Source organism: Sturnus vulgaris, chromosome 4, assembly GCF_052056855.1.
Source record: "Sturnus vulgaris isolate bStuVul1 chromosome 4, bStuVul1.hap1, whole genome shotgun sequence".
NCBI lineage: Eukaryota > Metazoa > Chordata > Aves > Passeriformes > Sturnidae > Sturnus > Sturnus vulgaris.
In genome coordinates, this window is record NC_142246.1 from 67,662,395 (window position 1) to 67,689,088 (window position 26,694).

Here is a 26,694-nt window from a genome sequence, read left to right on the forward strand (position 1 = left end):
AGTTGTGATGCAGAGATAAAACAATCCTAGAGAAAAAAGACAGAACTTGACAGACTGTTGGTTAAAGATACTTTATAACAAATATATCCCAAATGTAAGAAATACCCTGCATAAAAATTATCAGTGTATTACTGAAAAAGTGTTTTATTAAAAAAAAAAATCAAATACTAACAAAATCTTTTCTTATGCTCAGACACTCAGAATGTGTCTTCTAGGATCCTTTCACCTATGAGAAGAACAGTTCAGGGAAAATTAGTGGATGGTGGAATAAAAGTTTATTAGCTAATGAACCTAACTTCCAAAACTGAATATCATGTCCCCTTTGCAAATAATTTAGAGCATGATTTAAGAGTTTTTTCAAGGCAAGGCATGAAGAAGAACAATTGCATAAAGTTACTCAAATTGCATGCAATCTTATTTTCATTTGGGAGTACAAATAGAACAAGTCCTATTTCCAAAAAGGCTGTAGGGCAAACCAACGTGATTTTTAGAAAATCGTGTAGAAGAAGATGATTTTATAGGTGTGTCTTTTAACTTCTGTGTAACAATAACACTACAATATTTATTTTGCAAAATACATGAACCAGGATGGTCATTAGAATAGCCTGCTGACACTCAGTCTTACTAAGAAAGAAAAATCCAGATATTTTTCTATTATTATGGGCATTATTTCATTTTTTTTTACATCCTTCTTTTGGTTAGAGAGAGAAATATCCTGTGAGTTTATAGGCTTTAGAAAGAGCCAGACAATATCCTCAGGTGGTTCTAAAGAATACATAGCAGTTCAATCAACAGTATTTTTCTCCTAGAATACTAAATAAATAAAAAAAAATTATCCAAATAGACAGAGAAATACAAACTCACTTTTAAGAATGAAGGTTTTAGTTGACAAGGGAAAAAAGAAACTTTTCAAATACTTCCTAACATGACTTCTTTCTGGAGCATATTGGTTTACCAGAAATTTTACCCAGAAGGTATTTTTAATGAGCTACTCAGAAGATTTTTGTGCAAGAGAGGTTTAATACAAAGGCAATTTGTCTTAGTAATTCACATCTGTTTTCTATACACTGAGACTGAATTCACTTAAATATTTATGTGTCTTTTATATTTCCTTTTGGCTAGAAATAAAGTGGGCTAAACTTATCTAAAATGCAACTTTACTCAAAATCTGGGTTTCCACCATATGTAAGTCTCTTGTTCCAATACCTCTTCAGAAATGGTTCCTCAACTTCAGAATTAAACACTGTGAGAGAGATACATAAATGATAAATTTTAAAAAAATGTAATGGAATCAAGACAAGGAAACAAACTGCAGTAGGAAAATCAATCCAAAAGAGACATTTCTGGCTCCCAGGACACTGTTGAGCTGATTCTCAAAGAAAACACTTAAATTTTTAATATTAATGTAGATGCAGAAATGGGGACATCTGGAATAAAAGCAGTAAGTAAAAGGATATGATCTTTATTTTTTCTCTGTACAGGTTGCAAGAGAGGAAGAGTAAAAACATAGATATTGACCAACACAGAAGATTTCTATTTTATCCTGTTCTTTTGCCAACGAATTTGAGACAGGAAAGCCACACTAAGACAAATCAAAATGTTGCTATTGCTCTGGTAGCCAGAGTCTGATCAAGATCAATTGGCTGTAACACCACAGTGCATTTCAGGAAACCATAGGAGACAACTGAATTTGCTTCTGTTTTAAGTTGAGAACAAATCACAGGAGTCTGACCAATATAAATAGAAAATTTCTGCCTAAATATTATCAGAAATGAGGCTCATTCAGTAGAGGTAGGGTTCTTCTGCACATATAATTAAAAAAAGAAAGCCACCAAGCCCATAGCATTAGAAGAATATTTTGGAAGCATTATTTATCAAATGGTAAAATGCATATTAAGTAAATTTACCAAGCTGTAAAAATTAAGGAAAAAAACCCAAATCATGCTGATTCATTAAGCTCTGTGAATGTGCATGAAAATTTAATTATGAGAAACTGAAGGAAGTCGTCATACTAAAACAAATCATACAGACAAATCGCTATCAAATTAACATGTATAAACATGTCTAGAATTTATGCTATTGGCCCATTCAGTTTCAAGTTTACCCAAGGGAAACCCTTGAAATTTTGTAGCCTGAAGAGAAGATAACAATTTTCAATGCATGCACTGTGAAATTTTCAAAGATGAGGTGTTCATTTTGCTTCAAGTTTTACTTTGAGCTTTGGAATTTAAAAGACAAAAAATTTGTATTTAAAATTCAGTAAACATGAATGGTCTAATGTTAAGAGCAAAAAGCCTGCAGTTCAGTTTTCAACAAAACTTGCAGTTATAGTCAATCAGCAGGATTATTTTTGCATGCAAGATTATTATAGGAAATGAATAAAATTCAATTAAAATTCTTAAGCTCTTCTGTTACGAGACAAAGCTCATAACGTTACTGAGGTATAATCAAGATACATCATTTAATTAAGAGCTGAGTAAGTGCATTTTTTTCTAGATTTTTTAATCAAGTACACACTAAATAATAATTTATCCTCTGCAGTTTTACAAATCTAATTTTTACATGTCAGATTTTGATAGCAAATAGAAACAATCATAAAGAGGACATCTAATCCTAGATTTTGGGTCTCATGAAGTCCTCTGTGTTTCCTTTGAGCAGCACGAATCTAAAAATATTACTAAAATTCTACAGATTACCAGGCTAACATATTTTCTTGATAAACCATGAGTAGAACCACAATATCTGGAACTACTTAAAATGGCAAAAGTTATTATGATTACATGCAAGTAGATCATATATTCTAGAAAAAAAAAGCATAATGGGGAGTATGAGTACATCATCAGAAGTAAACAAAGGACTAGAAGTATTTGCAATAGCATATCCATAGATGTGGTAGAAATTTCTAATTTGCCAAGAAGCTGATTATCAAGAAGAATGAAATAAAATGAACCTAGTGCTAATCAATTAAATACTCCAATTATATGATAAAAAAAAAAAGCAGACCCATATATTAAAGGCATTTACAGTGCTTAAAAGATTACAGCCTGTGCAAGAAAGCATGTCTGATGCTTTGTTTGATTTAGGTAAAGAATATCAAAGGATCAAAGATTCTGAAAGGTTTTAATGGAATTGTAAAAGATCTGTCAAATGCCACAGGAAAAAGCCAACTTCTAGCTGTACATCAGCAGCACCTGATTTTTAAGGAGGTGGCAGACATGTAGAAACTCTACCTGTGACCCTACACATTAATACAAGTATCCTCATATCCTAGACCAAACTGTCATTTGATATTTATGCCACCAGACCCAATCTTATAAAAATAATACATATGTGCAATCCAGATATATTCATGTAATTAAGAGTAATAAAATATCTTACAGTGAAGAAAACAGTAAGTTAAGCTAAATCCTTATGGATTAGCAATAAAGACATCATTTTCATCTCTGAAGAGGTGTTAAGATATTTATGGCACTTAGAATGCAACTGACTGTGCACTCAAGTACCCCAACACAACTGACCAAGATGCTCTATCGATTTTTTTTTTCTCATCTTCAGTTAAGGTTTGCTTCACTGGCTTTGTTCCATGTCATTAAAAATTACTGGGCAATATTATGGGGTTTTTTCATCATAATGGTTATCACCCAGCAGTTCCACCTACCTGGGATCAATCAATACTCCAGTTTCTATTAAATCCTGAAGTACATTAGTCACCCCAACTAGAACTATATGCTGGGCTTCTATACCCTTACATACCTTCCTAATACACATCGAAGGATACTCACTAAGTGTTACTCAGAATTTCATCCTTGAGATGCTCATCAGTGCTGGTGAAGCCAGGAGCAGATGATATTTCTTAAATCAGAGAACCAATGCAGGCCTTTGCTTCTTCTGGCCCATGGGGCAGCTTCATAAAATGCATCAAACAATTCTTTCATTGGCTTTATCTGTATGATTTGAGACATCAGCAGCTATGTCTCCTCACTGCCTTGCAGTGCACACATCTTTTTCTTACCTTGCCCTTTCCTGACCCTTTCAACATCTGATAAAGAAATGTTGTCTTCATTTCCTTGGTCTTTTCCAATGAGGCACCACCTGCTTTGCTTCTTTTCCTACCTACTGTAGGGTCTTGACTAAATTCAACATGCCTGTCTCTGCAGCTCTAGGATATGACCATTTTATCACCCTGGGAACTGGCTCCAAGCTCGAATGCAGACAAAGCTGGGGGGGTCTCACAGGAGCTCTTCTGCTCTGAATCCAAAGCACTGCTCTTCCCCTCCTTTAACTCACAGTCTCTTAACTGGAATTATCTGCTAGGCTGTGTTTCTCTCAGGCATTGTGTATCAGCAGCCCTTTACACTGGGTTTAGTGCTTGTGTTTCTTTTAAGGTCGAGTGTTTTTTTGATCAGTAAAACACAGTTAATGGTCAATGCAACATTCCTTCTAATTTAGTGTCATTTTTTCAAAGTTTGGGCAATTAAGTACAACAAGTCTGCTCCAAACATTCCAACACAATTGTTGAATAATAATTCTTGCATAACTGCAAGATTAGGTTTCTATATTTATGAGTACTGGGTTTTTACCCCAAATTATTCCCTATTTTTCATTTAAAAAAATACTTATGCTGGTTTCAGAAACCTGAACAGGTATGGAAACCCCTTTCATGTTCACTGAATAGCTATACTATTTCTCTCTTGAAGGAACACAAAGAAAACTACAACCTTTACCCTTTGCCTGTTCTTCATGAATTCTCTCGTGCTGTGAATTCAGCTGTACATTTATTGTGAAATACAAAAGTCTTCTACAGCACTGCTTCCAGGCATCTTTTAATAACTGAAGTGTTTGTCTGGAGAGGTACTATGCCATAAACAGTCCTTTCCCTTCACCTCCTAACTTTAAATACACTTTTCAACCTTAACCCACACTACTCATGAAGTTTGGTTTAATTGTAAAGATATACATGAGATCCAAGGAAATAATTGTCTTAAGAGAAGCGAGATTTCATTTTAGGAGTTAGCATCTAAATGAATTTTATAAACAAAATAAAACTCTTACTAGCTAAACATTATGCTAAGAATGGGGTGGCTACATAGACCTCTTATCATCTTCCAAATATTATCAAGGGCTCCATCAAACATACTTTATATTAACCAAAATTAAATTTATATTAGCCAAAATTAAAAAATAAATTACCATTTCTCTATTTTATACAAGTATTGTGAAGTTTCACTGAATTATATTTACAAGGCAATTATTTACAATGTTAGTGTTCCAGTGCTTTAACTTATAGAGCTTTATTCATAATTTATGTTCATTACTGTTCTTCAATACAAATTTTAGTGACATGAATAGGTATGTTTTTATTTTGAATACTACCAAAAAATATAACTGTACAGGAATATTTTTGCAGAAGCAAAAAAGTTTGTAAGGCTATTTTATAGTTTGCATTTTTCTTAATATCCTGTAGTGCAGTAATTAAGAGTTCTTCAATCTCTAATTATAGCTACAGCAATTCTGGACAGTTGGAATTAATTTTGGTGACATTTAAGAGACCACGTACAAATGCTGAACCTATTAAACCACTATGAAAAAGGACATTGCACATACTGTATCCCATAATGTATCCATATGATCCATCCTATAATAAAAGGGACTTTTTATTTGACAGGGATGGGGTGAGGGGTGTCTAACTTTTCCCATCATAGGTTTTTCTTTGAGATGTTCCATTAACTGGTTTCTACTTTACAGCAGATACTCTGAACGATGTTCTTTGTAAGCTCTGCTGTCTGACTAGAAGTTAATCCTCAAGAAATAAAACTAATTCAGTGAAATACCCCTCCATCTCTCTGTTTTTAAGATACTGATGCTGAAGATTTGTTTGTTTGGTTTAAAGGTTTGGTTTTAAAACTGGATATTCAAAAAATCCCACATCTCAATGGCAGTATTTTTAAAAACTACCAGCAATGACTGCACATACACTTCATAAAAAACATTCAATGCATTTACCTCTTCTAGTCAAGATACTTTACCATCTTGATATAACAAGAGTTTTCACTATGTCCTTATGTAACCCAGTCCTAAGTAGGTTGTATGACATTTATAGGATGGCCAAGATGGAGACAGATATTTGGCCATATGGATGTGTGCATCTTCTAACTGCATTTTTTATTCTCTATAGGAACAAGAAATAAAATATTTAGTATTACTAGAAAATATATCTATAGGTTTCAAAATAACAAAATTTCAGAAGAAATACTTTCAGAAAATCACATAAGAAAACGGTATTAAGAAAAGACAGAGCTCATTAGACAGAAAAAGGTGATACAGTTCTTAACTTGCTACAAATATCTGACTATGATATACTCATATACTATGATATGATATAGATGATGAACTAAGTTATAAATTTAAAACCAGCACAGCTGAACATACTACTTTGCTTCAGGCTGCAAAACAAAAAAAATAACTGGCAAAAAAAAAGAGTTGAAGAGAAGATTTTTTTTTTTTTTTTTTTTTTTGTAGAGAGACTCTTCTTTTGATTTTGTTTCCTGCTAATAGCATCTTCATGTAGTGCACTATGACTGTTTATTTGTAGCAGGTGTCTCTCTAGTGTCACATTTGACCTCAAATTTATTGCAAATTGTACCTACTAGCTTTCATTCTTGAAAATGAAAGGCTACAAAAGGTTCATTTTCTAAATCTGGATTTGTACATTAGAAGTTATTGAAACTACTGGTGAGGAAAAAAGGAAAAGTTCTTGTCAACAAAGCCTTCCTCTGTCATCACAAACCCAAGGAGGGTGTTTAGATTAATCGAAGCAAAACAGAACTTTTAGAATATATATTGATTTCTTCCTCTTTAATGCTCCCATAAATCATAATCATCATGTGCCCTTGATTCTGCCAGCCATAATCTAATCTTATAACTCAAGCTCCCCAGAAAAGAAAATTTTTCTTAGGTTTTTTTTCTTCTGATAATATGCATTTCCCTGCCACTCTCCAGGAACATAGCTGATTTGAGTTAGGGTGATAAGGTCATTTCAAGGTCACCCAAGTGGATTGATAAATAGCAGGATTCCTGTGAACTCTAGGGTGCCTGTAGAGGCATCTTTAGAGGGCTTTTTAAAAAAGGTGGTTAGAAATACTTTTTTTTAAAAAAATTCTTTTTTTTTTTAATTAACATACTTAAGTCTTAGCACCTTTTAGAGTGAACAAACCAATTAACAATCTGAACCTCAGACAGATGTAACATTATTTTTTATAGTCTGAACTTACATGTTTCAGCTACCCAAGTCCACGAGAATTTGAGAGATTTCTTCTTTTTTTTGTTACAATATATTCCATTGGTTTGATATTGATGGCAGTTGTGAGCTCTGTTTTTGGCAATATCATGACCTTCCTCATATTCCTTGCACAAAGAGAAAATCAAAACAGTAGGTGCACAACAGTTCTCAATTGTTCTATTGAGAAAATTAGACTCTCAGTAAAGTGGGGGCTAGACTATTTATCAGCTTTACTGTAGAGAAGGTTTTGATATATGGTATATTTAGGAACAGAAAAAATGGGAAAAGCAGGACATGCTTAACCAAGAACACACTGAGATTGTTAACTTCTCGAATGCATACTTTTCCCATCACCTAGCTCACTTTCTCCAAGAAATAACTGATGTTTAAACTTCTTTCTTTCACTTATATGCTCAACTTTTTCCCAAAAGCCACTGCAATCACTGGTACCCTCTTCTCCATCAGCCACCAGTGCCAGAACGTGCATTTGGAGTAATGGGAATTGCAGTTTTTTCTAGTTTGTGGGTACTCTGGACAAAGAGCTCCTGGATCCTGGACCTTATTCACCAGCGCCCCTTAGGGTGTGTGAGGAATCTGCCAAGCCTCAGGCTCATCACTGCAACTCATCTCAATTGAATTCTATCAACAGCCTGACACATTTCTTCTCACCAACTTTGAATTCTTTAATGGAAATATCATGACATTATTCAAAAGCATTCGCTAGCTGAGCTGAATGAAGTAGATGGAAGCCAAAGACCCCACAGGAATTTGAACAGAGTAAAGGCTTCTAATTTATGCAGAGATTAAAGTATGACTTGCTAGGAAGTCAAATTCACCAAAACAATTAGGATTTGATTTTATTCTAGTCTGCAGCAGTGCCATTACCTTTCCATCAGGCTACAGAGATGTTCAGCAGAGAATTGCTTTTTATTTTCCCTCAGAATAACAATTGTTGCATTATGAGTTGCTTAAATATTCATTCAGGTTCAAGAGGTAGGAAAAGTTCCCAGACTTAAAATAAAATCTGATGAGGCTCCTTTCATTTTTGTGGCAGAGTAATCAAAGATGTAGGGGAAAAAAAAAAATCAACCACCTGACTGCTAAAGAAGGGCAGAGCCAACAGTGTGAGCCAACACAGATCCACAGGCTGAAACAATAGAAATAGAAACGTAACGAAAAATAATTATCTCTGACTTGTTCACATTATTGATTCATTTTCTAAAAATACAGAAACAATTAGGTGCCTATACTTTTCTTGCTAATTACAGAATATTAAACCATTATAAAATAAAATGGTGTGTTTTCTATTGTCTAAGGTTTCAAACTTGATATTTACTCTTGAGACATACCTTTTCTTGAAGACAGAAGAGGCACAATTCATTTAGTATTTCAGGATCGAGTCTCCCAGTGCCTAATATCTTTTGTGGCTGCTCACTTCAGTTGAGCCTAATATTATTCAGATTCAGTAACATTTTCAGCCTGCTCTCCACTGATAAAAAAACTCCACTCAAGAGCCTGTACAAGATTTCCGAAAGGAGAATGAGAATGCTCATGAACAAAAAAAATCATTGTTCTGGTAATAGAAAATCCAGGTCACACATTTAGAAATATTTCATTCTTGGTGTTCATAGGCATTCTCTATCACTGGTCTGGTTTAAGGATGAAACATATTTCTGTGCACATTGAGGTCTGCCTGGCAATTTTTTCCTGTGATATACTCCAACTTGAACAAAATGTATTTTCTCATATATGAAACACGATGAATTAGAGAGAGAACTCAAACAAGCCATGTATGTCACACCCTTTCTCAGTTTTATCTCATCACAACTACTGACAAGATAAAAAGTGCAATTCCAGAACAACACCAAGCACACCAGAACACATGAAAGGAGAAACAATCTCACAGTCATGGAGCTGATGAGGAAAATTCACCCTTGCTTTTCCATCTATTCTCTTTTTTTCTCTTCTTTTTTCTTCCCCTGACTCCAAAGGGCAAAGGGGAAGAGGGAAGAAGTAAAAGTGCTAAGAAGAGAAAGCAGGATTAATCTCAAGGTTGAAAGGACTGGAAAATTTTCTCTTTCTTCCCCTCACTCTTCCTTTTCTTCTTCCCTGGGTTTTCCTTTGTTCCTCTTTCTTTCCTCTCCCCACAATTCACCTTCAGTACACATCCCTAACACTGTCAGCTCCCATTACCTCAGGAACTGTTCCTCCATGCACTGTGGCCACGATGGCTCCTCCACACCAACTTTTCAATGACACCCCCATGATCCTGGGAACAGAGGAACACAACAGTACACGGTGTGGGGATAATCTCACCTGAGTGAGGAGGGCATGGATTTAAACCAGGCTCATTAAAAACCAAACCAAAAATAGCAAATAAAACATCTTCACGTGATATGCAGTCATGTATATTCTCAGGACCATTTGAAACAGGGCTGGGGTTTAATCCCTCATGCCATCTATGAAAGACAACAGATTAAATCACTGCTTTGCTTTAAATAATTCGGGGTTTGATTGGTCCCATTATGCTTAGCAATTAGGAAAGTTATAAATTAAAGAACTATAAAATGGATAGATCAATCAAAATTCAGTGTGTAAACAAAGTGGGAGTACTTATGATATAATTTACAGAGTATTCAAGACATTATAATGTTGACAATTCATTCAAATGGCAAGGAATGTAACAAAATATGAAAATGGCAAAACATCAATCAAGTCTCTTGAAAAGACTGTAGCTGAATAAAGGGAAACCCATTAATTTAACCTCATTTGGCCATTTTTCTCCTGTCTGAAAGAAAGATCTACTCAATGATTTCACAGGGCACAGCAGTTGAAAAAGAAAGAGGGAATTAACTAAAATAAGCCTCCCAGGGAATCTTTGAAATAGATGATTCCATTTGATTCCTTAATTTCTTCAAATTAAACATGCCACACCTCAGTATCTGGAGATATTTTTAAAAACCTACAACATTTAAAAAGGAAGGACACATAGCTGTATTTTTTTATAGCCCAAAAATAAAGACAGCATTATTGATCCAGGCAAGTGTTTGCACAGATATCATGTCAAGGCTGGAAACAGAGCCCACTTTTTTTTTTTTCTTTTTTACAATATGAGCTAAAATATATGCACTGGTAAGATTTATTTTTCATCTAAAATCTTCATCATAAAAAAAAAGTCTCAAATAAACTCCTAAAAAATAATCTATGTTAAGTTTGGAAATCAAAGATTGATAATCCAGGAAACAGGAGAACTGATGCTGTCAATTTATGTTTTCAGCTGTATTTTAATCATTTTAAATGAACAATTTGTACTACTTTTGCTCCTCAGTCACGACTGTATGTGAGAAGTAGAACTTAACCAGCACCTCCTGACAAGGTGGAGCAGGTGTTCTTTTTCAAAAATGACTGAGATAAAATGAAAGAAAAGGAAAAAAGCACATTTAAAATTATTGCTGGAAGTAACCCGAAAGCCAACATCACCACCCTCGATACACAGAAGAATGCAGGATTCTGGAAATCACTGCTCTCACAACTGCAGGAGAGAATCTCAGAGTCTCACACCTTAAACAGTCTCTGCACACAGTTTAAACTGCTAAAATTCAGGTTTCACTGAAATCATGTCATTTCCTAACTTTGGAGAACTTGACTTGCCAGTTTCATTTTTTTGGAACATTGTGGCTACTGACATAATTTTTAAAAGTTTTAAAAGAAATTTTGACAAAGCCTGTAAAAGATTGAACGAGCTGGAGATATGAGTCTTTCCAGTGTCCCACCATAAATTAGCAAAATTCACACTAAGGGTTTCAAATCTTTAAGGAATTGGATCCAAGAAAGAGCATCAAAGAGATGGCTTTGAAGTCACTCTTAAAATGTCATTAAACAGGAGGCTACAAGCTTACAAATAATTTTTGTCAACCAGGATAAATTAATTTTCTTAGTTTTTAATTTTACTTCACTATTTTTGCATCAGAATACTCTATATGATTTTTCATATGATCTTATTGAAATTTAAGCACGTACTTATACATGGTGGAGCATCCCAAACACAAGTGTATAAATCAATCTGCCTAATAAGAACTAAGTTTATTTGAACTGAGGTTTCTAAAGTCATAAACATTTTATCCAGCTAACCCTCCTCTCTTCACCTCCACTTTTTAGCCATGCAATTGTACCCTGGAGCTACAAAAATGGCAAATTACAACTCTGTTTGACTAGAGAGCACTTATTACACTTTGGCATAATTTCTCATGTTTTTCAGATGGCTACAAGAAGTTTTAAAGGCATAAGGAATCTCTAAAATTTATGTAACAACAGAAACTGCTGCCAAATGAGGAAATTTTTACAGATTTTCAAGTATGGTTGCTAATAGAAGGGATAGCAGTGCTACCATGGCAATTCCTGAAGGAAGAGAAATAAGACAAAGGTTAGGCAAAAGTACACGAGTTTATCATATGAAATTATATTCTTCCCTGATTATGGACTTTTTATCAGATAAAACAAATTGCTGGCCATGTGTGCCAGTGCAGAAAGAGCTCTGCAGAGGAGAGATTGAGCAGATTGGGCAAAAGGAACATCATCAGCCATGAAACTACTACTCACTAAGCCTGCAGAAAATCAAAAATCATCCCTTCTCTTCTGCAATATTAGACGAGATTATTTATTGTGGCCATTTAACATATATTAATGAACTAGTTCATTATGTTCACTTATGTGAAAAAAAAAAAGAATCCAGATTGTTTTCCCCAATAATAATAACAGAAACAATAATAATCCTTACACTTAATTTTTACATGACTTTTTTTCTTATAGGTTCAAATAAAAACTGAGAGTTTAGAATTATGTAAGTTTAGAAAAATTATTTTGACCGAGGAGCAGATGATCCTGCTATGGTATCAGATGCACAGCAAAATACTTGCAGTGGAGTCTGTATAAAATAAATTTCACTATTTTCTTAGAGTTACAGGATTTCATAGAACAAAACACTGACCTACTGTGGATTTCAACATTTTGTTCATGTTGAACTTCTTAAAAATTTGCAAGCATTTAAAATACTACAGGAGACTACGCTGAAGTGAACACAAAGGACACTGCCATTTCATTTCCTAGTTCTGAAAACCAACATTGGGTTCTGCAGCAGTTTTATCATTTTTCTGTTGACTGACACTTCGAAACACCCACTTCATTCCTAGCAGCTTCACTCACTGAATCATTTTCAATTGAGTTGAAGAAAAGTGCAGTGAAAGTCCATAGATGAAAAATCTTATCTGACTACTGTGTGACTCCTTTTTCTTTTTTTCCTGTTCTTTTTCCACCTTTTTTTTTTTTAATATATTCCCTGCACTTCTGTCAGACTCGGAATTTTTTGTAAGGAGTATGTGCAATTTCTTTCTAATAATAATTTTGAATGTATAAGGTAATTTCAATATTGAGTTCTCTTCTTATAACAAGTTCTAGTGTGACAATCTACATGCAAAAATGTTCATACAGCTTTCATTGTCTGAAGTCATACTTAACAGTAAACTATAAAAGGAGTGGTTGTCTGCAACAGATTTTTTTTTTTAATAGCAAATGCAACATATGCCAAAGCCTCTAAAAACATTTGGATAATTTAACAATTATCCAAAATTGTTAAATTCAGTGTTAATTTTCCATAGTCACAGTGCCAGAAATATGTTTCGATTTTTCTTGCCATATTTGTGTATATATACAGCGTGGGAAAAATAAATGCATTCTTTTTTCTAAAGTAAAAGCAAATAGGATTCCTCAACGATTAGGAAATTGGAATCCATTTGTAAAATCTGTTAATTGTATACATCTATTACAAGTATATGGTGGGTTGAGCACTGGTCAAACACCAGTGCACCCACTAAAATTATTTATCCATTTTCTGCTGTAAGATAAGAATTAGGAGAAGGGCAAAAGTAGGTTCTAAGCCTTAAAGGATATAAAGAAAGCTTTGTTAACAGAACTAAAAGAAGAATAATAAGAAACAGAATAAATCTTTAGAACACTTTTCCTCCCCCATCTCCTTTTTTCTTTCCCACTGACAACATAAAGAGACAGAATCTGGTATTTTCAGTCAGTTTACCACTTCTAAAATGATCTTTCTTCCATTCACTTAGGGAGAGGAGTCTCTCTTGCCATGCCATGGAGATTTTTCCAGAAAAAAACAATTCTCTCATGGTTTTAATTTTCACAAATAGCAGCCACCCAGAAATCTGCAATCATGAAGTCCTTCCCAAGCATTGGTAGCATCCCAAACTACCAACTACCACCATGGGTCATCTCCACTTACTGGGGTGTAATTTTTAAGGATGAGCTGTTCTGGCATAAAAACAGAAGTTCTCTTCATTTATCTCTAGGAACAGAGGTCTTCTTCTATCCCTGGGGCAAGGTCTCTCATTTCTCTCATCTTTCTATTCCAGCTTTTCATCAAATCACAGCTGCTTCAACATCTGCTTGCTCCAGCACGGGTGCCTCTGCTCATGGCTGTGGTCAGAACATGACATCCACCCAATGCATTTCATCAGTTACAGGGGAAAAAAGAAGTCTGATATATCTGCACCATAGCCTTACAGGAGAATTTCAGCCCAGGACTAGGGTACCTCCTCATTCTCCTGCCATCTGGGATTTGACTCCTCCTTCACTGACCTTGGTGTCTCCATGTTCTCTTCATGGGCCTTCATTTTTCCTTTCCTCTGATTTGGCAGAAGGGTAGGGGGAAAGCTTCTCTCCTCTGCAGAAAGCAAGAGAGCTTTTTTGCAGTTTTCCCTTCTCTTAAATAAAGTGATTTGTAGAGGGGGTTCTAGCTTTTCTAATTGTTCACTTGCAATATCTGGTTTTTTTTAAGCCAGCCAGTAATTGGCCCTGCCAAGCACACAGGAAGGGCATTGCTCCTGTAAAAAGGAAGCTGTCAATGATGATACTGCAAATGTGCACAAAGCTCCCATCACTATGTCTGTGCCTATTTTTCAAAACTTAAAAGTAAAAACCAGGTTTTCAGATCTGAAGACTGACTTAGAGCTTTCCTCCTTCATTTTGTCATTACACTTGGGTAATTCTCATCAGTATTCCTCATGAGTGAAAACAGATACATGCTTGTTGAGCCTTTCCTTTGGGGATTTCCCAATAAATGCTGTGGGAAATGTTGTATTCTGAGTACTGAATAACAGCCAGTGTGGAAAGATGAAAAAAAAAAAAAAAAAGATGAAGAAGATGCCTGCCATTTTCTTCTCAGGGAATTCAGAAGACTTGTAACTGTGTTACACTAAGCTTCAGACTAATCTACATGTTTAAGCCACAGAGACACTGTTTTATAGATTGCTTCTGCCAGAGGAAACCATCAGCAGCTGTGGAACAAATCCACATTTCAGAACTGCAACATTTTTGAGTAGGTGACAGTAAAAGAGACTAAATAAATCTTTTTTTGTAATAACAGATGTCCTCGCCTTTCTTCACCATAGTGACAAGTTTCTCGTGTGTTATAAAACTTTGCCAGACATTTCAAATATTTCTCTTTGGCAATAAACACATGCTCCTGTTCATCAAAGGGAAACTTAAAATTAGGAAAACACCATGAATAACAAACACCTGAAAGTCACTTGGGTATGGCTTAATCCTAGCAATCAATTATATCTCAATAACTCTTAAAGCAATAGCATTAAGAAAAAAAGGAAAAACATGTTTGGACAAGCTGGAAAAGAATTGAAGCTGTTACACACAAATAAGCAAAATAATCTATTATTAACCAGTCACCTATCAGCAAAATACATCCCATGTAAACTGAACAAGACCAAGCAAAATATAACTTAAAAGAACACAAGCCTGGTAGTGATGGTGCTCTCTACTTTTCCCTCTGAGACCTACAAGAGAAACTTCCATTTACTGGGTTTCAGCCTTGAGTTTTAGTCCTGTCACTTCAGTACACACCTTCTCCCCCTATAACATGTCTTCCCTCTGAACTGAAGCCACTTCTGAAATCTCATCTTCTCTGAGACACCTGGAAGATATTGCCATACCTTATAACAAAACACTCTTAGTTGATTTTTTTAGTATTTCTTTTACAAGATACAAAAGTTGCATTGGATGGATATGCTCTTGACCAAAGGAGCATTTTGATGTACTTTATTTACTTACTAGAGGTGTAGAAACCAAAGAATGTGAGCTGTGAGTATTCACTAAGTGTAATAGTTTCCATTCTTTGAGTTTTTAAGTCTCTCAACCTTCTCCATTATTTAAAAGACCTTTTTTTTCCCATCTGATCATGTTGAGCAGCATAAAGATACTATGAAAATTTCTGTGGCATCTCTACATGTGAGCAAATACTGCCCTCAGTGAGTGTGGCCATAGATGCTCCTATTAAGTTTTCACATAAAAATCCAATAGCATCCATTCTTCTGATTACAGATATTGCCATAATCAGTATCATGGACATAGCTCATGTACTACAATACTGAATCTGCCCTTCCAAGCCCTTTCTAAACTAAAAATTTCTTTTTTGTTGTTTTAGTATTAATTAATACTAACATAATAATACTAATACTAGCAGCATCTGACCAAAGAATATGTCAGTTTACGTGTATATCCCAACAAACTGGGGAAAAACTCTCCCTATTACATTTGTCATAAACATTTTATCTGCCTTTCCAATTAGAGTGTTGTTTTCCTAACACTGGCACTAGGGCTTCTTCTGTCTAGTATAAATACAATAGAAGAGGGAGCAGATATTACTGCTATCAGAAACAATGAAAGTGAAATAATTTGCCATGTTTTAGAGCAGCATTAGAATGTATAATAGACTTTTTAATAACACAAACTGAGACTGATTTAGAAATCTCTAAAATGACATCTGAGAAGGACTTAGAGAAGCTGGTAAAAACAAATGACAACTAATGTATCTTTCACGTTGGCTGTGGCAGTGATTTAGTGTATTGCCTGTGATGCTAAATATACATCATAAATCCCTCCAGCAGAAGTGTTATTATATCCATCCATCTCTACCCTATGAGCCAGTCATTTTTTTTTCTTTCATAAGCTTGATTGTATAAAAAGGAACTCATTATATAAAATAAAATGTAGGCCAGTGATCTTATATTACCCTAATGAGAATTTTATCTCAAGGAAACATCCTGGACAGACCCTGTGGTCACGTTTTATAGTTAAACACTATTTATTGAGTGACAGTGGGTAAGCCCTTTTGTGGAAGATAAAATGATACAGTGGTCTTAATAAACCTACATCAGGTGCTCAGTTTTCTCCTTCAGTATAAGCTATTGTATACAGTTTATCAACAATATGAACTGGAAAGAAAGCCCTCAACAGTTTGTAAAAGAACATGACAAAAGCAGGCATCATTTTGCTGCCTGAGACTATATGAAATAATTGAAAGATAAAAGAAAATCCTAAGGGAAAATTAATATCAGTGTGAAGAGGGTCTCCTTTTTAGTCAGCTGATAATAAAAATTCAGATAATTCAGGCAGTTTGGTGGTTTTGAAGTACCTAGTCCACAGTTCAGCCCACTGGCAATAGCAATAAAGCACTGTGGTGGGGATACACTCACTGCCTGGATCTTCACATGACTTCAGGATTCAGCCTGAGAATAATTCAGATGGTGAAGCACTGCACTGAGGATTAGTATCAAGAATATTATATATCTGAAAAATGCAACTGTCCATCAGAAAAGTCAGCGGGCAAGAATCAAAGTGAACATGGGGCTATAGTTTCACATGTGGTGAGTTTTGGTTTTTTTGATAGTCATGGCATTTGAATTAAGTTATTCAATCATTAACAGCCACTGAAATTTGCCTGCACATACAGAGATGCTTCTGAAACTGTCATGATAAACAGTATGACTAGAAGAGGCAAAATTCCAGGTTTTGAGTGATTTGCAAGGCCAGCTTTAGCAAAAAACAGGGCATTCCCTGTGAGAAGCTACACAGTGGAGATAAAACACCATTTTCTAATGAGAAATTAGAGGGTTTGACCCAGCTTTAGTGGCATGTGGTAGAAAAATATTAGAATAGTTGTTAAAACATCCTTGTTGCAAGTACAGGGGTCAGGAATGAAGAAATATAAAAGTTTGTTCAACAATTGGAGGGAATGGAAGTTTGGCAATTCTGTGTTTCATTTATTCAATTAATAGTGTGTTGTGATTTATCTCTTATAGCAGATATACAGCCACCCATTTAATCTAACACGAGCTTTGAATGCACTTTATAATTGTATAATTTATCAACACTTAGCTATTTGAATAATAAAGCCAACTGATTGGTTTTAGTAGAACATCGATTATATGTCACCTCCAATATCTCAGTTTTGAGAAATGTTGTCTTCTGTTGCAAAGCATTAGCATGCCTTTGATTTTATGATCATTTCTTTAGCAAGATCAATGAACCTGGGAAAGCCTACAAAATATTGGTACTTCAGGAAAGTCCACCTTGCATCATTTGGCAAGACTTAATCATCAATGCAAAATAAGCAGCTTTCTGTGCCAGAGTAACAGGTATTTCCTACATGGTAGGGCATGGGCAGCCATCCTCACAAGGGTTTTCAGAACGATTCCTGTTGTTATTTCAGCTGATGCTAAGTAGCTCAGTTTACCTGCTGTCACACAATTCTGTGGAATAACATGCAACACACCTCAAAAACAAGGACAAGGAGTTTGGTTTATGTGATTCCCACTGAGAACTAGAGCTGGAGGTGTCAGGCTTTCTTACATGATCCTTTATATCACAGAGGTCAGCTAAAAACCAACGAGGTACTTCACATTTTGTGCATTATGTTTACTGAATACATTTTTTTATCATTTAGTCCTGTGACCTGAGCGTCAGGGACACACAAACCTGCATGATTTTAATTTTCAGAGTAGCAGCTTGCATTAGCAGGATTTAGGGGAAATGCTCCAAGACTTATAGCAGAGTACCAGAGACTTCTCCCACTGTTACCCACCACTGTTTTGGGACTGTAGCAGTGAAATTATGCAGCGAGCAGGAAGGAATTTGCCAGCCAAACTGAATTCCAAACTAATTACAACCACCTGCTACATGGGAACTTTGCTCATGTTCTAAGAGAGGTGAAAAAATGTGCTGTCTTTTTGAATGCAGTCAGCAATAATGGGATTTTACTTGCTGCTGGCTTATACTAATAAATTGACAAAAGCAAGTTTTTGGGGAATTTTTTTTTTTTTGAGAGAAAAAGAAAACTAACACTGCTCACGTAAGAGAGAAAAATCCTTAAGAAAATCAATGCAATAAATTGATGTCACTGAAGCAAAGATTTTGCATCAGAAAAGGAAAAAAGAAAGAAAAAGTTAAAAGGAATAAGAGTGTAAACTAGCAGCATAAAAAAAAATCCTGACACAACAGGACACAAGGGATTCTTTAAATCACTCAGCAAGCCTTTCATTTATGTAGTAAACGCTGAGGGTCAAGATTTTTCATGCACAGGATGTCCATTCCAGCATTTAGCTGCTACATTATTTCAAAGCTGTTAAAAGCATGTAGACATCTGTGTCCTCCTGCAGACAGGGCAATCTTGGCAGATTCCCAGAATAATGAGGAAGGAAAAGTTGGGAGCAAGAAACACGAGCATTGTGACTATTCCTTTTTGCTCTTGCCTCTTGCTGCATGTTGGGCTGGACAACAAAACAGGTTGTGACCACATGGAAGCAGAAATGGAAGAATGTTAAACAAACCATGCCGAATTCGGGTTCAGTGAACAGGCTGCAGAGTTTGTCAGCTGTGGGTCAGGCAGCCAAGGTGCACCAAACAAAATCCATCCTGGTTTGCAAGGTAATGCTCCTGCCACTGACTCAGTGGGAGCCCTCTCTGCATGACTGGAGATCTCTCCTCAGCCCACACTGGGAAGTGACCCTGAAAAAAGCTCTACAAAAAGACGATCCAAATATCAACTGGAGCTGAGGCATTTCGAGAAACCCCCGAGGCGTCAAATTAACCAACATACTTGGAATTTCAAGTCTTGTTTTCACTGTGAAGCCTTGTAAAACAGAAGAGATTTCACAACAAAATTACAAAAGTGCTGACCTATCTGAAAGGTGTATATGCAGACATTATGCCCTTGTACATCTATTTTTTCCTCTCCTTTTTCACTGTGACGTGTGAGCTCAAAACAAACAATCACACTAACCACAGAACAAGTGCATAAAGAAGCTACACATTAAAATCGGCACATTTTATAACAGTTGAAGAGTAAAAAGTTTTTTTAACAAAGAACACAAGAAATATCCCATTAAGAACACTGGTTTATCAAGAGCACAGTTCTGACAGAAGCCATAGAAGATTCCATTTAGGAATAGCACACATTCTCAGCCACTTTCCCTGATATATTTCCCTTTGCATATTCGTGGTATCCACAGCTGTTGGATTTGTGATGTTATGGGGTTTGTATACACTTATTTACCTTATATCCTCATTCAACTGCTTTAAAGTTTACTGACTATAAACATGTGTATGTCTGAATAATCTGATACATATTGCTTTGATAAATGATGTTTAATTCTGTAACTGATGATCGAGTTGTGCATTAATTAACTCCTTTATGGCTAGTGAGAAATTAAGTATTACCCCATCCATGTATTAAGAAATTAAAAGCTAGAAATGATGGTTGAGGTCTTTCATAAGCATTCATAACCTTTGGGATATAAATATTAAAACATAAATGGTCATTCCATTCCACGTTCTTCTGGTTTAATTTAGGGGTTTTTTTCAGATTAATTTTAATACATTCATTCAAACAGATTTTACTCCAGTTACTTTGTACCAAAAATGGGTGTGTATTTGATTTTTTTATGAGGAGAAAGTTGTTAGCTATTTTTCATAGAGGGCTGTGACTAATTTTATATTATAGCCTTGGCTAATAGATAATTAAGTGTTTCACTCAAATTAGCTATCACATAGCTAGAGGCAAAGTGGGAGGAAGAAAAAACTTGGATTTTGCAATAAATTTTGTACTACCAGCTTCTGAACACCTCTGTGAAGCAGCAGTTAAGAAATGTCATACTGGATAAGCATAACCTATGTTTCCATTTTGTTAATAGCAGTCTCAGAAGCTTAATTAAAAAAAAAAAAAAAAGGAGAAGTTTAGTAAGAAAATGACAGGCAGAGGAGGAGGAACTTCTACAAACATCACTGAAGCTGTACAGATTTCAGAACAAGTTTCCTGGGTCAGGCTTTTCACTCTCCCCATTACTGTTATTACTGAAATGGAATCTCCTCACAATGCATTGCCTTGGTCCATCTCCCTCCAGATCAGCAGAATTATTGACACCTGCCTACACACATTCAGCTGCAGGATTCCCTTTCACCAAGCACCTGCCTTTGCAGGATTGTGCTGGGTGTCCCCAGGTAAACTACCACCACAAGATGTCAATAATCTGTAAGAGCAGTTCTTAAGGCACGTGAACCAAGAGATGGGCTCCTGTGTAAGGTGCTCAGCACGGTCCCTTGGGTGCCAACAATGGGAAGACACCACACCAGCACAAGGCCTTGAGCAACAGGGCACTCAATGGCATCAGCTCTGGGAATAAACCAGAGTCGCTATTTGCATAAAGTTATTAATATCTGAAATATTTATTCTTCAACTATCACTTAGAAAAGAGAAGCACCCATATATATCATCACAATTGCTTTACAGTGGTGGCCTCAAAACCTTACCATGATACATTGGAGCAGACAGCCAAGAAAGAAGCATCTACATTTTCCTGCTATTTATCCAATGAATAGAAGCTTCCTATCAGAGCTGAAGGACATACTGTCTCTTTTGTCTCTTGTCTGCCATTTGGATTAAAGATATTGCAAGTTTGTTTTTATATTATATTGACATGAGCATGAGGACTTCAGCTGAATTTAGAAAGTTACTCAGATGCCAATATACAACTTCTTATTTATGCAGCAGATTATATATTGTGCTGATTTATCATGCATTTTCTGTCACAGCCTGGTAGCTTCTTCACTAATTCTTTACTGGTCTTCTGCAACTCCTAATTCTTTTCTTACCATGTCTAAAGACAAAGTATTATTAGTTTCCTAGCAAATACAATAGAGACTTTAAAATTAAATAGGGAGTCAATACATCAAAAAAAGGCACCTAACCAACACAAAGAAAAATAGAGGGTAATCATGATCAAGTGCACACTTCTATCTAATTGGGAGAGACACAAAGAATGTGAAAGCAGATGTCCTTCACTCAGTTTTGGCAACCTGGTAATTTCTGCCTGCTCAGGAAGGCAGCAATAATGCAGATAGGGGGAAGCCTCTCTTCCACAATAGGTGCTGCTCCAGGTACAGAATTTGCAATACCTCAGGGTTTTAAGGTTAGTATATTATGTAAAGTGGTGTAAAGTTTCTGTATGGTCAAGGTGAGAGTCATGTCTATAACCAGCAAAATATTCTCTGAATTCCTTTCTGCTTTCTGTACCTTATTTGCAGTCAATAGCCCAGTAAGGAGGAACCCAATGTGCAAATGCCTCTTTCTCAACTCTGTTCATATGTATCCCTGTTCTACCTTATCCTGTTTTGGATATTCACAGAGCCAGAAATTTTCTATCAGAAATATCTCAAAACTTACAGCAATGCAATTATTCACTGGATGCAACATTAATGATACAGGGAATGAAGTGTTCATCTTTGAACTGTACATTATAAAAGACTGACTAAGAAATCTCAGCTGTCTAATCCCTGTGTCCAACTTTGGTATTGTTCCCACTGGTCCCAAAGGGTGTAGCCTGAAGGGTCTTTAACCAGGAAACACTGAAGTCACCAGAGGGTGAGTTCTGACCATGATCATACTTTCTACTTGGATATAATTACAAAACAAATTTAAACCTACAAGATTCTGTTAATGAGTCTATGGTTCTAAAATGCGAGAGCAACACTAAAGAAAGAATTTCCATTGTTCATGTAGTGCTGAGTCAATAAAAACTCTGATTGTTCTGGATGGACAAAATTAGATAATAATACCATCACTGTTTAATTAAAAGCTTATCCAACTTACTGCTAAATTTCTTCATAAGCTTAATATAAAAACATTTCATGTTTTAAATTTTTTAAAGTTAGAACACTCTTAAATGTACTTCTAAAAATTGCAGTAACTGTTGTCAAGCCACTATAGGGTTTTGGAGCTAACACAGTCACACAAATATTCCTGTTAGAATTTAACTCATCTTATGCTACGCACAAAAAGAACTGAGCTGCTAAAACACCCCTTGTAATAAAAAAATCCTTCCAGAGAGAAGAGGTGAGTACCTCTCTACATCTCCTCCTCAGGGAGCTGCAAAGAGCAAAGAGGTTGTTTTCAGCGAGGACAAACACAGTATCCTAAATCACTCCTCAGAGTTCCTCTGATTCCTTTCAGCAGCTTTGTTGCTGTCTTCGAGGTACAGTCAGGCATCTCAATGTACTCATATGCTACTTTAAAGTATATTTTGGTAATCATTCTCTTCAGTCTTCCCATTTTGCTTAATTGAACCCCAAAACCCACAGAATTAGCGAGATGAGGAAAAGAAAATCAACTGCACAAGTATAAAATAAACATTATCAGACTAGTGTGCCCTTTGCAGTTGGAAAATAAGTGGATTATGAGTTGGGAATAAACTGCTCCTGCAGGAAATCAGGAGTCATCTTAGCAGGAATATTACAGGGAATATATTTCGGCAACTCAGGACTTTTAATCCTACTTAGATAACTATGCTTCAGCTGGGTAGGGCATTTCAGGAAAAAAAATAAGGATCGGGCCACAAACAAGCATTTTCAGGAATACAGTAAAACATATAAGAGATGTTTGGTTTTTACTCACATATGAATAAACACGGAAAGATTTGGTCTAAAGAAACACACCATCAAAGGAGCATCCACAAAAATATCCCATCATTGAAAGCCTGTTATAAAAACTGCAAATTTATTGTTCTCCATGGCCCCTGGAGAAAAAAAAAAAATACACTGTGACTATTAGAGAGGCAGTACAGCAGGCTATCATTATTTAAGGGTATGGAGAACAGAGTGGACACATAGGTGGTAGGGATAGGGTTACATTTAAAAAATAAATCCTGTTTAATACTTCTGCAGAGTGGGATGCACAACCCTTACTACTATATATTTCAGTGAGTTGCATGACTGCAACACGAGTAAAAAAATATTGTGCAGAAAATTACCACAATCCCGGCTTTGTTTTCAATTTTTGAAGTAGCACACTGCACTTAAAGTGTGTACTTCGTTTTCCAGCTATTAGAGAAGAAAAGATGGTAATATATAATTTCTCTGAAGTCTACACAAGTTGACCAAATTATTTTGAAACAATTCTCTGTTTTTCCATGTCATCAAATCACATATTGTTATAGCATGGAGTGTCTTGGGGACAGAGTATATTTTGCTATAGTAACCATTATTCACACTTTTAAATTTTTTTTTACACTGTTTTCATTGGCACCTTAAAAAGGCCTCTGAAATGTGACCACTGTATTACTTGTATTTATTTTAATACTCTTAAGAATCCCTTCAATAAATGTTTTTGCAACCTATGTGCACACATTGACAAAAGTATTAAACTCCCATTAATATTAATACCAACTTCTAAAAGGCTTTCTGTTATGTTTTACAAGAACTCTGGGTGCTATACTATAAACGTTCAGTTCAAGATTTGTTCAGATTCTGAATATTCAGATACAACCTACAGAGAAAGGATGACAAGTAATTTAAAGAGAATCACCTGAAATCAGATGTTGGCTTTGTTAAAGACTACTGGCACAACAATTTAAACACACAATGCCATTGACTCACATAATCAGCTGGGCATGAGGAAACACAGCTCATGGAAAGAAAAGCTAAAAGTGTTTTCTGTATTTTTTTTTCTGCTACACCATTGAAACCAGCTGCAATAAAATGCAACAGTTCTAAGGCAGGATAACACAGAATCCCAGAGAGGCTCGGGCTGGAAGGGACCTTGAACACCCCTCACTGCTCAAATCAGGGCAAACTCAGGGAAGTTCTGAATCTTCAAGGAAGGAAACTCCAAAACCAGCCTGGGAATGTTGTTTCAGTGTTTCACTGGGCTCTTGGGAACATTTTTTTCCTCAGATTAAATGGTTCTTATAATTGAGTTGATGTCCCTTCAGTGGATACCACTCCTCTAACTCCACCCTTTCAGCAGCTGTTAGGAGAATAAAGGAGATGTGATTTCACATGCACAATCATTTGTTTTCAGCACGAGAAGAGTTGAGGATGTTAATCTAGAAAATTATCTTTATGAATTTATATGTCTGAGTCAAAAAACTCCCATGATATACAAAGACAGCACTGCTAGGCTGAGGCAAGCAAACAGAACCATCATTCCCATTAATAATGAATACATAATTGAAAAATTAATGGCACGAGTTTCAACCATAAGCAAGAGAATTTGATTTGACTCCTCATATATATTGCTTCCTAGTTAATGTTACCATGATTAAGCTTAAAGAAGTTGCATCTACTGAGCTTTAATAATTTTTCTGAGATATATAAACATGGGCAAAATACATCACAGTTCGAATTTATAATTCCATACCCAGCTGAAGTCAATCTATATCACAATGGCAGGATTTGTATTATTTCACAGACATTTCAGAGCTATCAACTTGCCTTGATGAAAGAACTTTAAGATCTGTATTTGGCTAATGCATGAAAATGCCATTTGTATTCTAAATGTGGACTTTGACCAGAAACACAAAAAGAGCTGTCTCCAGATGCCAGCTGGGACAATCAAGAACCACTAGCAACCTGTGGAGATTTCAATCACTGAAGCAATTGACAGGTTAGTTGGATCCTAATTATTTCTGAAATGAGAATAAATTTCTGCAGTTTAAAATGAAAGAGGTAGTATTTTTTAAAAGGAAAAATAATCTAGATAGAATTAGGAAATTGTTCATTTTTATCCAGAAATCATTCATAATGAATAAGGTAACATCAGACTAGTGACCCTGTCATTAGTGGGGTTCCACAGAACTTCATTTTAGGCCCTTTGCTCTTCAACATCTGCATAAATGACTTGGACTGAAAGGGATACTGAGCAAGGTCACAGATGACACAAAGCTGGGAGGAGAAGAATCTCTGGAAGGCAGAGAGACCTCGACCAATTAGACAACTGGACAAATGAAGTTCAACAAGGAAAACTGCCAGATTCTACAGATAAGCTTGGACAACCCTGGATATTTGTAGGCTGGGCAATAAGAGGCTGAAGTGCCAGAAAAAGGAAACTGGGGACCCTGGTCCATGGAAAATGGAATGTGAGCCAGCAGTGCCCTGGCAGCCAGGACAGCAACCCTGTCGTGGGAGGCATCAGGGACAGCATCACAGCCAGGCAGGGAAGGGGATTGTCCTGCTCTGCTCTGAGCTGGAATGGTCTCACCTGGAGTGGTGTGGGCAGTTTGGGGTGCCACAATATAAAAAGGACATTAAGTGTCCAAAAGAGGGCAAGGAAGATTGTGAAGGGCCTTGAGGGCAAGTGATCTAAAAAGTACCTGAGGTAATTTGGTTTGTTCAGAAGAAGAGACTGAAGGGGGAACCTCATCACAGTCTCCAATTTCCTAGTGAGGAGAGAAGGATGGGCAGACAGTGATCTCTCCTGTGCTGACCAGTGACAGGACCCCAGGGAACGGCCTGAAATTGTATCAGGGGAGGTTTAAGTTACATATTAGAATGAGGTTCTTCACCCAGAGGGTGTTTGGGCACTGGAACAGGCTCCCCAGGTTCATGGCACCAAGCCTGAAAGAGTTCAAGAAGCTTTTGGACAACTCTCTTGTGCACATGGGTGTCATTCATGGGGATGGTCCTGTGCTCTGATTGCCTCCCTGGGGAGCCTGTTCCAGTGCCCATCCACCCTCTGGATGAAAAACCTTTTCCTGATATCCAACCTAAACATCTCCTGACTCAGCTCCCTGCCATTCCTTCAAATCCTGTCCCTGGCCATGGGAGTGAAGGGATCTGTGCCTGCCCCTCTGCTTCCCCTTGTGAGGATGCAATGTCTGCCCTCAGTCTCCTCCAGGATGAACACAAATCTCAGCCACTCCTCACATGGCTTTCCCTCCACATCCTTCACCATCCTCCCATTCCTCCTTTGGATGCTCTCTAATAACTTCACATCTTTCTAATATTGTGCTGCCCAAAACTGGATGCAGTACTCAAGGTGAGGCTGCACCAGTGCACCATGGACAGAGGCAATCAGAGGTGAATAAAACATGATTGGGCCACATACACAAAGGAATACATGAAATGTAAGACCTTGAAAATAAAAACTAGAAGTCTGACCATGACAAAAAGCACAGAACTTTTTCAAATTTCTGAAGAATAATGCACTTCTACAGCTATCACAGACCACCTGATCGAGGTACTCATTTCTCCACCCAATGTTTTTGATACTGGTACTGCAC

The 26,694-nt window shown here is 36.3% G+C and overlaps 1 long non-coding RNA gene across 2 annotated transcripts in view; it reads right to left on the reverse strand.

Annotated features, from left to right (window-relative positions):
• Positions 1-26,694, reverse strand: part of LOC148224071 (uncharacterized) — a 95,895-nt gene that overhangs the window by 19,499 nt on the left and 49,702 nt on the right. For both annotated transcript variants that reach the window (XR_015803419.1, XR_015803420.1), the window contains one exon: positions 23,091-23,211. This is a non-coding gene — a long non-coding RNA (uncharacterized LOC148224071). The remainder of the gene's footprint in view (positions 1-23,090; positions 23,212-26,694) is intronic.